This window comes from Saccopteryx bilineata, chromosome X, assembly GCF_036850765.1.
Source record: "Saccopteryx bilineata isolate mSacBil1 chromosome X, mSacBil1_pri_phased_curated, whole genome shotgun sequence".
NCBI classification, from domain to species: Eukaryota; Metazoa; Chordata; class Mammalia; order Chiroptera; family Emballonuridae; genus Saccopteryx; species Saccopteryx bilineata.
In genome coordinates this window covers 142,273,652-142,284,461 of record NC_089502.1, presented here as the reverse complement: position 1 = coordinate 142,284,461, position 10,810 = coordinate 142,273,652, and positions in this window count along the sequence as shown.

Below are 10,810 nucleotides of genomic sequence, written 5' to 3'. Positions count from 1 at the left end.
ACAGAGTATACATTTTTCTCTAGTGTACATGGAACATTCTCAAGAATTGACCATATGTTGGGCCACAAAGACAATATCAGCAAATTTAGAAAAATTGAAATTGTACCAAGTATATTCTCTGATCATAAAGCCTTGAAACTAGAATTCAACTGTAAAAAAGAGGGGGAAAAACCCACAAAATTGTGGAAACTAAACAACATACTTCTAAAAAATGAATGGGTCAAAGAAGAAATAAGCGCAGAAATCAAAAGATATATACAGACAAATGAAAATGAAAATACGACATATCAGAATCTCTGGGATGCAGCAAAAGCAGTAATAAGAGGAAAGTTCATATCACTTCAGGCCTATATGAACAAACAAGAGAGAGCTCAAGTAAACCACTTAACTTCACACCTTAAGGAACTAGAAAAAGAAGAACAAAGACAACCCAAAACCAGCCGAAGAAAGGAGATAATAAAAATCAGAGCAGAAATAAATGAAATAGAGAACAGAAAAACTATAGAAAAAATCAATAAAACAAGGAGCTGGTTCTTTGAAAAGATCAACAAAATTGACAAACCCTTGGCAAGACTCACCAAGGAAAAAAGACACAGGACTCAAATAAATAAAATCCAAAATGAAAGAGGAGAAATCACCACAGACATCATAGATATACAAAGAATTATTGTAGAATACTATGAAAAACTATATGCCACCAAATACAACAATCTAGAAGAAATGGATAAATTCCTAGAACAATACAACCTTCCTAGACTGAGTCATGAAGAAGCAGAAAGCCTAAACAGACCAATCAGCAGGGAAGAAATAGAAAAAACTATTAAAAACCTCCCCAAAAATAAAAGTCCAGGCCCAGACGGTTATACTAGTGAATTCTATCAAACATTCAAAGAAGACTTGGTTCCTATTCTACTCAAAGTCTTCCAAAAAATTGAAGAAGAAGCAATACTTCCAAACACATTTTATGAGGCCAACATAACCCTCATACCAAAACCAGGCAAGGATGGCACAAAGAAAGAAAACTACAGACCAATATCTCTAATGAATACAGATGCTAAAATACTAAACAAAATACTGGCAAACCGAATACAACAACATATTAAAAAAATAATACATCATGATCAAGTGGGATTCATCCCAGAATCTCAAGGATGGTTCAACATATGCTAAAACGGTTAACGTAATACACCATATCAACAAAACAAAGAACAAAAACCACATGATCTTATCAATAGACGCAGAAAAGGCTTTTGATAAAATACAACACAATTTTATGTTTAAGACTCTCAACAAAATGGGAATAGAAGGAAAATATCTCAACATGATAAAGGCCATATATGATAAACCATCAGCCAACATCCTATTAAACTGGCGTAAAACTGAGGACTTTCCACCTTAAATCAGGAACACGACAGGGTTGTCCACTCTCTCCACTCTTATTTAACATGGTGCTAGAAGTTCTGGCCAGAGCAATCAGACAAGACAAAGAAATAAAAGGCATCCATATTGGAAAAGAAGAAGTAAAGCTATCACTTTTTGCAGATGATATGATCCTATACATCGAAAACCCAAAGGACTCCACAAAAAGATTACTAGAAACAATAAACCAATACAGTAAGGTTGCAGGATACAAAATTAACATACAAAAGTCCATAGCCTTTCTATATGCCAACAATGAAATATTAGAAAACGAACTAAAAAAAATAATCCTCTTCACGATTGCAACAAAAAAAAATAAAATACCTAGGAATAAACATAACAAAGAATGTAAAGGACCTATATAACGAAAACTATAAGGCATTGCTAAGAAAAATAGAAAACGACACAATGAGATGGAAAAATATTCCTTGTTCTTGGATAGGAAGAATCAATATAATTAAAATGGCCATATTACCCAAAGTAATATATAAATTTAATGCAATTCCCATCAAAATTCCTATGACATTTTTTAAAGAAATGGAACAAAAAAAATCATAAGATTTATATGGAACTATAAAAAACCCCGAATAGCCAAAGCAATCCTAAGGAAAAAGAATGAAGCTGGGGGCATTACAATACCTGACTTTAAACTATATTATAGGGCCACGATAATCAAAACTGTATGGTATTGGCAGAAAAATAGACAATCAGACCAATGGAACAGAATAGAAAGCCCAGAAATAAAACCACATATATATGGTCAAATAATCTTTGATAAAGGGGCCAACAACACACAATGGAGAAAAGAAAGCCTCTTCAACAAATGGTGTTGGGAAAACTGGAAAGCCACATGCAAAAGAATGAAACTCGACTACAGCCTGTCCCCGTGTCCTAAAATTAATTCAAAATGGATCAAAGACCTAAATATAAGATCTGAAACAATAAAGTACATAGAAGAAGACATAGGCACTAAACTCATGGACCTGGGTTTTAAAGAACATTTTATGAACTTGACTCCAATGGCAAGAGAAGTGAAGGCAAAGATAAATGAATGGGACTACAGCAGAATAAAAAGTTTTGCTCTGCAGGAGAAACTGATATCAAAATAAACCGACAGCCAACTAAATGGGAACTGATATTTTCAAACAACAGCTCAGATAAGGGCCTAATATCCAAAATTTACAAAGAACTCATAAAACTCAACAACAAACAAACAAACAATCCAATAAAAAAATGGGAAGAGGACATGAACAGACACTTCTCCCAGGAAGAAATACAAATGGCCAACAGATATATGAAAAGATGCTCAGCTTCATTAGTTATTAGAGAAATGCAAATCAAAACTACAATGAGATACCACCTCACCCCTGTTAGATTAGCTATTATCAACAAGACGGGTAATAGCAAATGTTGGAGAGGCTGTGGAGAAAAAGGAACCCTCATACACTGTTGGTGGGAATGTAAAGTAGTACAACCATTAGGAAGGAAAGTATGGTGGTTCCTCAAAAAACTGCAAATAGAACTACCTTATGATCCAGCAATCCCTCTACTGGGTATATACCCCAAAACCTCAGAATTATTGATACGTAAAGACACATGTAGCCCCATGTTCATTGCAGCACTGTTCACAGTGGCCAAGACATGGAAACAACCAAAAAGCCCTTCAATAGAAGACTGGATAAAGAAGATGTGGCACATATACACTATGGAATACTACTCAGGCATAAGAAATGATGACATCAGATCATTTACAGCAAAATGGTGGGATCTTGATAACATTATACGGAGTGAAATAAGTAAATCAGAAAAAAACAAGAACTACATGATTCCATACATTGGTGGAACATAAAAACGAGACTAAGAGACATGGACAAGAGTGTGGTGGTTACCAGGGGTGGGGGGGGAGGGAGGACATGGGAGGGAGGGAGGGAGAGAGTTAGGGGGAGGGGGAGGGGCACAGAGAAACTAGATAGAGGGTGATGGAGGACAATCTGACTTTGGGCGAGGGGTTTGCAACATAATTTAATGACAAAATAACCTAGACATGTTTTCTTTGAATATATGTACCCTGATTTATTAATGTCATCCCATTACCATTAATAAAAATTTATTAAAAAAAAAAGAAATAATGGAGCCAAGAACTGGTGGGCTGTTACCTTTAATCCTAGTTTGTACATGGTAGGCAAGAAATACACCCAGTGAGAAAACACTTCCCTTTCCATTCAGGGTTCCCAAAGCCACAGTCACCTTAGTATAAGGCTTATTTTACTCTTAATTTTTTGAACACTTTCTTCTCTGGACTTACTGCAGCCAAGAGGCATTTTATACCAGCTGAGCAATGGCCTGAGCCTCTCATGTTGTACTGGGATATTAGCTGGTCTTGAGTGGCAGATTTGAATCAAATTACTAACTTGGGGATGAAGGTATACTCCAATTTTGTCATCAATAGGTCCTCTTTCAATACCAGTGAGGAACAAGAAATATGAAGCCTCATCATGAATTGCATTAGCTTCTAGAAATCAACTCAATTCCAGAAACCCAGAAGCTAATAATAAATCATCTCTGGAAATGAAACGAGAAAAGAAGGACACCTAACTCACTCCCAAACACTCAGGGAGCAACCAACATCACCTGGGATACTTTGAAACATCTAACCAGGTGTGCTAAAGAACTTTTTCAAAATACTGAAACACCATAAATCCCTAAAAACCTCTTTTTCTCTATACTTGCTCTTTACCTTCCACTACAACTATCTAACCATCTTCTCTTTTAATCTTTACTGAAACAAAATAAGAGATGTATGGAATCATCCTTCTAACCTTGAACCCTCTATGACCTAGATTGGGGAACTTTATTTACAAACCCTGAGTGAATGTCTCTTGGATGCAAACATCGAGAAACAGTGTGAGTGACCTTTATGCAGATACAAAAAAAAAAAAAAATGAAAGGGCTTTAGAAAATTAGCCTAGAAGTTCTAGATTGCCCCTTCCTTTTGTTGTAAAGTACTGCACCCCAGATTCTGAAAGGCACTGTACCTCACTTCATCAAATCCAGGTAGAAACACCCAGTCCAGATGCATTTTGAAGAGTTTTATTGAAGGAGGAAATTTGGTAAATATGCTGGCTGCATATGACTGACATGGGGCATGTGCAGACCCAAACTGTGCACTGAGTATATTTCAGAGGCTGGTTATATACCCTTTGATCACATACAGGTTGGGGGGGGGCATAACAGCATGACACAATCATTAACAAGATTAACATTTGACAAGATTTATGTTACATTAACAAGATTAACATTTGGTCTAGGGCAGGGGTAGTCAACCTTTTTATACCTACTATCCACTTTTGTATCTCTGTTAGTAGTAAAATTTTCTAACCATTGACCGGTTTCACAGTAATGGTGATTTATAAAGTAGAGAAGTAACTTTAATTTATAAGATTTATAAAGCAGAGTGACAGCAAGTTAAAGCATCTAATAATAATTACTTACCAAGTACTTTATGTCAAATTTTCGCTAAGTTTGGCAGAATAAATCTTTATAAGACAACTTACTACAGTTAAATTAATTTTTTTATTTATACTTTGGTTGCTTTGCTACCACCCACCATGAAAGCTGGAACACCCACTAGTGGGCGATAGGGACCAGGTTGACTACCACTGGTCTAGGGAATTTACAAAAAATACTAAAACTTTCAAGGTAATACAATAAAAAATATTCACAAATTCTTTCAGTATCTATCTCTCCTCTTTTGCCTAGAGGTACACGTTAATCTCAGGATTTCAGAAAGGGAGACTTCTACTCCGAGAAGCCTACATCTACGAACTTTCTCAAAGGTCTAGGCACCTAGTCAGGTTGTTTCTACTACTGTTAAAATACCCTAAGAGATCTTGACAACTTTTGCCACTGGACAGGGAACGCATCAGAAATTCCTTACGTGCAGGCTTTTCTTCTCCTTTCTCTCCTGTCCTTAATTTCTGTGCCGCTTGTTCTACACACAGGCCATTTTTGGCCAGAGAAACCTCATCTAAAACCTCTGCTCCTAATCTTTCCTTCTCCATGGACTCCCAAATCTCTCCCCTTCTTGCCTGACCCCCAAGGGCACCCCTCTCTTGGGACCCTTCTTTGGTCCTTCTGCAAATCTTTCACTTGAGTCTCTTCCCTCCAGAAAGCCCCCTCCTTTCACAGGATTCTGTTTTCTCATTCACCTGGAAATACCAGTCTTCCTCCTCCCCAGCTGGCCAGGGGTCCCTTTCTTCTCCACAGTGTTTTTAAACAATTTCTCCCTCCTTATAGATAGGAAGCGCTGTCTCTTTTACTTCTTTGACCCATCCCCCCCACCGGCCTCAGCTGTCTCTTTTTCTTCTTTGACCCATCCTTCCCCTCCTCAGAGACTGACTGTGCCTTCCACTACCCCTCATCCTCTCCCCTTTCCTCAGAGCTCTAAATCTTTTTGATTCCTCTGACCATGTGGCACCACCACTAATACCCCAACCTCCTCCTCCTCCTGCAGATTCTGATCCTCCTTCTTTTCCATCCAGCTACTCTCACTGGCCATCCGTCTGCTTTCTCTCTTTCTCCCTCTATGCTGACAACTCCCTGCCATCTCAAAAAGCTTAAAAAAGCAGAACTGTCTATTGAGCTATATGAGTGAATAATCTGTTTTGTCTCTTTGTCAGAAAATATCTCTAGTATAATTTTAATTGAAGCAAGTAAAGCACGTTCATTTAAATTCCTTAATTCATAATGTGTATCTGAAATCTTTGTTTAATGTGTAACTGTGTCTGTTTCTAAGGCCTTAAACCAATAATGACCCACCTCTTAAACCAGTCTTACTCATCCCCATGGACTCTCCCTGCAATACCCCCAACCTTCCTATTCAAAAACCTTCAGGGGATTATTGCCTTGTACAAGACTAACACCTAATCAATGAGGTGGTAGTTCCCCTTCATCTAGTAGTCCCTAATCTACCATGGAAGAACTTTCACCCTCCCACTACATAGCCCTCCTTATCTCTGCATTCCTAATCTCCAAACTAAACCCACTTATAAATGTAAGTGCACTGATGGTCAGTTCTTTAAATATTGTCTCTTTCTTCAGTTGACCACCTCCTCTAATCCTTGGATCTTTGATATCTGGGACCCCTGGGATAATAAGTGGGTAAAACCATATTTAGTGTATCTCTATTCATCAAACTTTGGACAGAAAATTCAAAATATATAAAAAATGGGTAAGGATGCCTGACCAGGCAGTGGCACAGTGGATAGAGCATCGGACTGGGATGCAGAGGACCCAGGTTCGAGACCTCGAGGTCGTCAGCTTGAGTGCAGGCTCAGCTGATTTGAGCAAAGCTCACCAGCTTGGACCTAAGGTTGCTGGCTTGAGCAAGGGGTTACTCGGTCTGCTGAAGCCCACGGTCAAGGCATATATGAGAAAGCAATCAATGAACAACTAAGGTGTTGCAACGAAAAACAGATGATTGATGCTTCTCATCTGTCTACGTTCCTGTCTGTCTATCCCTCTGTATGACTCTGTCTCTGTAAAAAAAAAAAAAAAAAAATGGGTAAGGAAAACCCCCTCCAAGGTTCTTGAAGAATTAACCAATTCTATCCTTACCTATGAGGATGACCTTAAAACTCAAGCATCTAATCCCTACTCTCAACCTTTTTGGCTAGGACTCATCAAATAGGGCAGTCAAGTTCTCAACCTCACTTCTGTAAATAACATTTCTCACTGCTTTCTCTGCATCTTCCTTAATAAGCCTCCCATCACTGTGGTTCCTTTACCCTATCCACTCAACATCACCAAAAATCTAGACCCTTTTCCTCTTTCTGAAGTTCCTCTCTTCCAAAAAGACCCCACCTCAACCCTCTCAATTTGCTACACCTATCAGCCTATCCCGTTATGTAATAAGACTATCCCAATCAAAACTTCTCTAACCAGCCCTAATGGAACTCATTTCTGGTGAATGGAACCATTCTAAAAACCTTAAACACCTCTTCCCCCCTCTCTTGTGTCCCAGTAGTAGTTGCACTACAACTAACATATTATGGAGAGGAAGAATTTTCAAACCAGCTGAGAACAAGCAGGAATAAACGGGCTGCCTTCCTCCCAGTCCTCCTTGGCCTTACCCTTGCCACCTCTATAATGCCTGTAGGGATAGGTGGGGCTGGCTTAAGCCATAGTATATGGACTACTAACCAACTAAAGGCAGACCTGGAACAGGCCCTTGATAATTCAGTCATCTCTCTAGCCTCCAGCCAGAGGCAACTTACCTCTCTAGCTCAGGTCGCCCTACAAAACCAGAGGGCAAAGATCTACTAACAGCAGAGAATGGCGGTACTTGCCTCTTTTTATAGGAACAGTGTTACTACTATATTAACGAGTCTGGCCTGGTCGAGGAAAATATCAACTCTCTCTGAAAACTTCAAGAATGAATCTGCAGTGGCCAGGCCAGTACTGACCCCTACTCCGAACAATGGTGGAAAAACCCCTTATTCTGCATGCTAGCACCAATTATAGGACCAATCCTAATTCTGTGCCTAATTTTAATGCTTTCCCTTTTCTTTAGCAAGTTCCTACAGGCCCAGATGAGAGAAATCTCTAGGATGACCTACAATCAAATGCTCCTATACCTTTATTCCTCAGTACTCCAAGGAGAACTTCACGAGGGAAATATCAAATAGGTAGGAATGACAGCAGGAAGAAGCCACCCCTCAGCCCAAGAAGTTCCCTCCTGAATGTTCTCCAAATCCCCCTCCTTTTAAACCACACATATTCAGTCCTTCTAAAAACTTAGACCAACAGGTTCCCTGTCTCTAAAAATCTCCACATATCCTCCCATTCGAGAGGAACCAGACCAGCATGTCTCATAAGACTCATCCAGGAGACCGTGTATCACCATGTCACTCTGTCCACTTGGCACTCACAGCAAGGAATTCACAATTATTACCTTGCAAAATTTTTTTACTTCCTCACTCAGGTTTTCGAGGACATTGCCTGGTTCAGACCTCACAGCATGGAAATTGATGGCCTCCTTAACTGGATGAGGGACTTGTCTTGGCAAGGTTCCCTTCTTGAGTTCTCTCCAGAAGAAGCAATAATTTTCCAATTTTTTCTCCTCTTTCTCCTCATCAACCCTCACCATATATTATAAAATTAATAACTGCCTTTCTTTTATATGTAACCACAGAGTTGAGAAATAATAAATACATGAATTCCAAAGTGCCCTCTTGATGTTCCACTTATCTGTCAGACCTCACCCTTACTGGACTATATTGCCCCTGAGGCAGAGGAATTCCAAAAAGCTGGCAAGCCTTTCAAGGAGGACATACCAGAACTTTTGACTCAGTACCCCCTTCCCCAGGCTCTCCAAAACACTATAAAAATTGCCCCTAGTCTGTAACGGGTGCTCTCCCCAGAGAAGTGCCTGGCAGAGTTTCTTTCTTCCTTTCAATAAAGCCTGTTACTCTGGTCTTTTAGAACTCCCCATGGATTCCAACACTTCTTTCTGCACAAACTCTGCACAAACTGGTTTCTCCTTTAGCACTCCACCATATTGGCTGCTTTTCCTCTGCAATGCTAATTTCAGGAACCAAGAGAGAGTGAGCCACTGGTCTGCCCTGATTTAGAGTGTAAAAACAAAACCTTTAAACCAATATACAAACAAGGAAGTCTCTGATACAGAGTCACTGATCTGAGGCATAAATGGGATTCTTCATAAGAGTGCACCACCCCACATCATGCAACAGTCAAGGGTGTGGGGAAAAGCTTAGTGTTGAGAAGATCTTAGTATTAAAAGGGTGTAAAAGGCTTAGTCTTAAAACTAAACCTTAGACTACATGGACCTTGTCTGCTTACAGCCTGTCCCCTACACCCAATGCAAACTATAAGCAAGCAAACATATACATCATATTTGCAAACTTATTTGATGCACAGGAGAAAAATGTAAGGTTTACATGAAATCCATTAGTGGTAGAATAAGAAAGCAAAGTGGAGAAAAATCTGAAATTGGATAAAAAGTAAAATGGGGAAACAGTTCTTTTACATTGGTGGGACCAATAGGGTTAACATTCATAGGCACTGGCTGGTTGGATCAGTGATAGAGCTTTGGCCTGGAATGTAGATTTCACAGGTTCGATTCCCAGTTAGGGCACAGAGGAGAAGCCCCCACTTGCTTCTCTACCCCCTCCCATATTGCTTCTCTCTCTCTCTCTCTCTCTCTCCCTTCTCTCTTTCTCTCCCCCTCCTGCAGCCATGGCTCAACTGGTTTGAGCAAGTTCTCCCCAGGCACTAAGGATGGCTCCATGGTCTCTGCCTAAGGCACTAAGAAGAGCTCAGTTGCTGAGCAATGAAGCAATGCCCCAGATTGGCAGAGCATTGCCTTCAAGGTAGATTCTAGTCCAGGTGCATGTAGGAGTCTGTCTCTGCTTTCCCTGCTCTTGCTGAATAAAAATAAATAAAAAATATTTACAGTATACAGATATAGTATATGGTCAACAAATAACATTAAGGAGCTTCCATGTTGCCAGGCATGTTTTGGAGAGGATATGGTAAAGAAAATAACTGATATTTTAAAGGGATGCTATAAATAGGACTTATTTAAGGTAAAGTTTAACCTTTTACTAGGGAAACTACATGCCAGGATTATGACTACCTCCCATGACCTGCTGAGTTATGAGAAAAAAAAATCACATGATTTGTTATGACCAGGTCAGGCCTTCCATGTAACCACTGACCTTCTAAGGTCTCGTCCCACGTGGAGGTATAGGCAGATGAAGAATATGGAGGCACCATTGGCATGGAGGTAGTGGAGAAGTCAGCTGTAATTTTCGTCTCAGCAGATGTGTGTTACAGAGTTAAATGCTGCGGCAGTGTCAGAAGTGTAGTGTATGGCAAGGAATAGGCCTCTTAGAATTTGTACTGCTAGACAGATTCCTAAGATAGATCCAAAGTTTCATCAGGAGGAGACACTTGAGGGCGCGGGAGGTCGATGAATGAGTCGTTGATGATTTTAAAGAGTGGGTGGGATTTGTGGATGTTGGTCATTATTCTTATAGTTAAAGTACAATGGTGATTTTTCATGTCATAGGTCATGGATAGAGGCCATGTAGGAATTATGATGACATACATTGCATTTATTTTAAGTATCATTTTTGTAGTTGGGTTTGTGGGGTTTTCTTCCAAGTCCTCACCAATTTATGGTGGGTTGGGGTTGATTGTGAGTGGTGGGGTGAGTTTTGGTATTGTAATTAGTTTTGGTGGGCCTTTTCTAGGCCTTATAGTATTTTTTATTTATTTAGGGGGAATATTAGTAGTTTTTGGTTATACTACAGCTATGGCGACCAAGCAGTATCCAGAGGTGTATGTGTCTAATATGATGGTTCTAGGT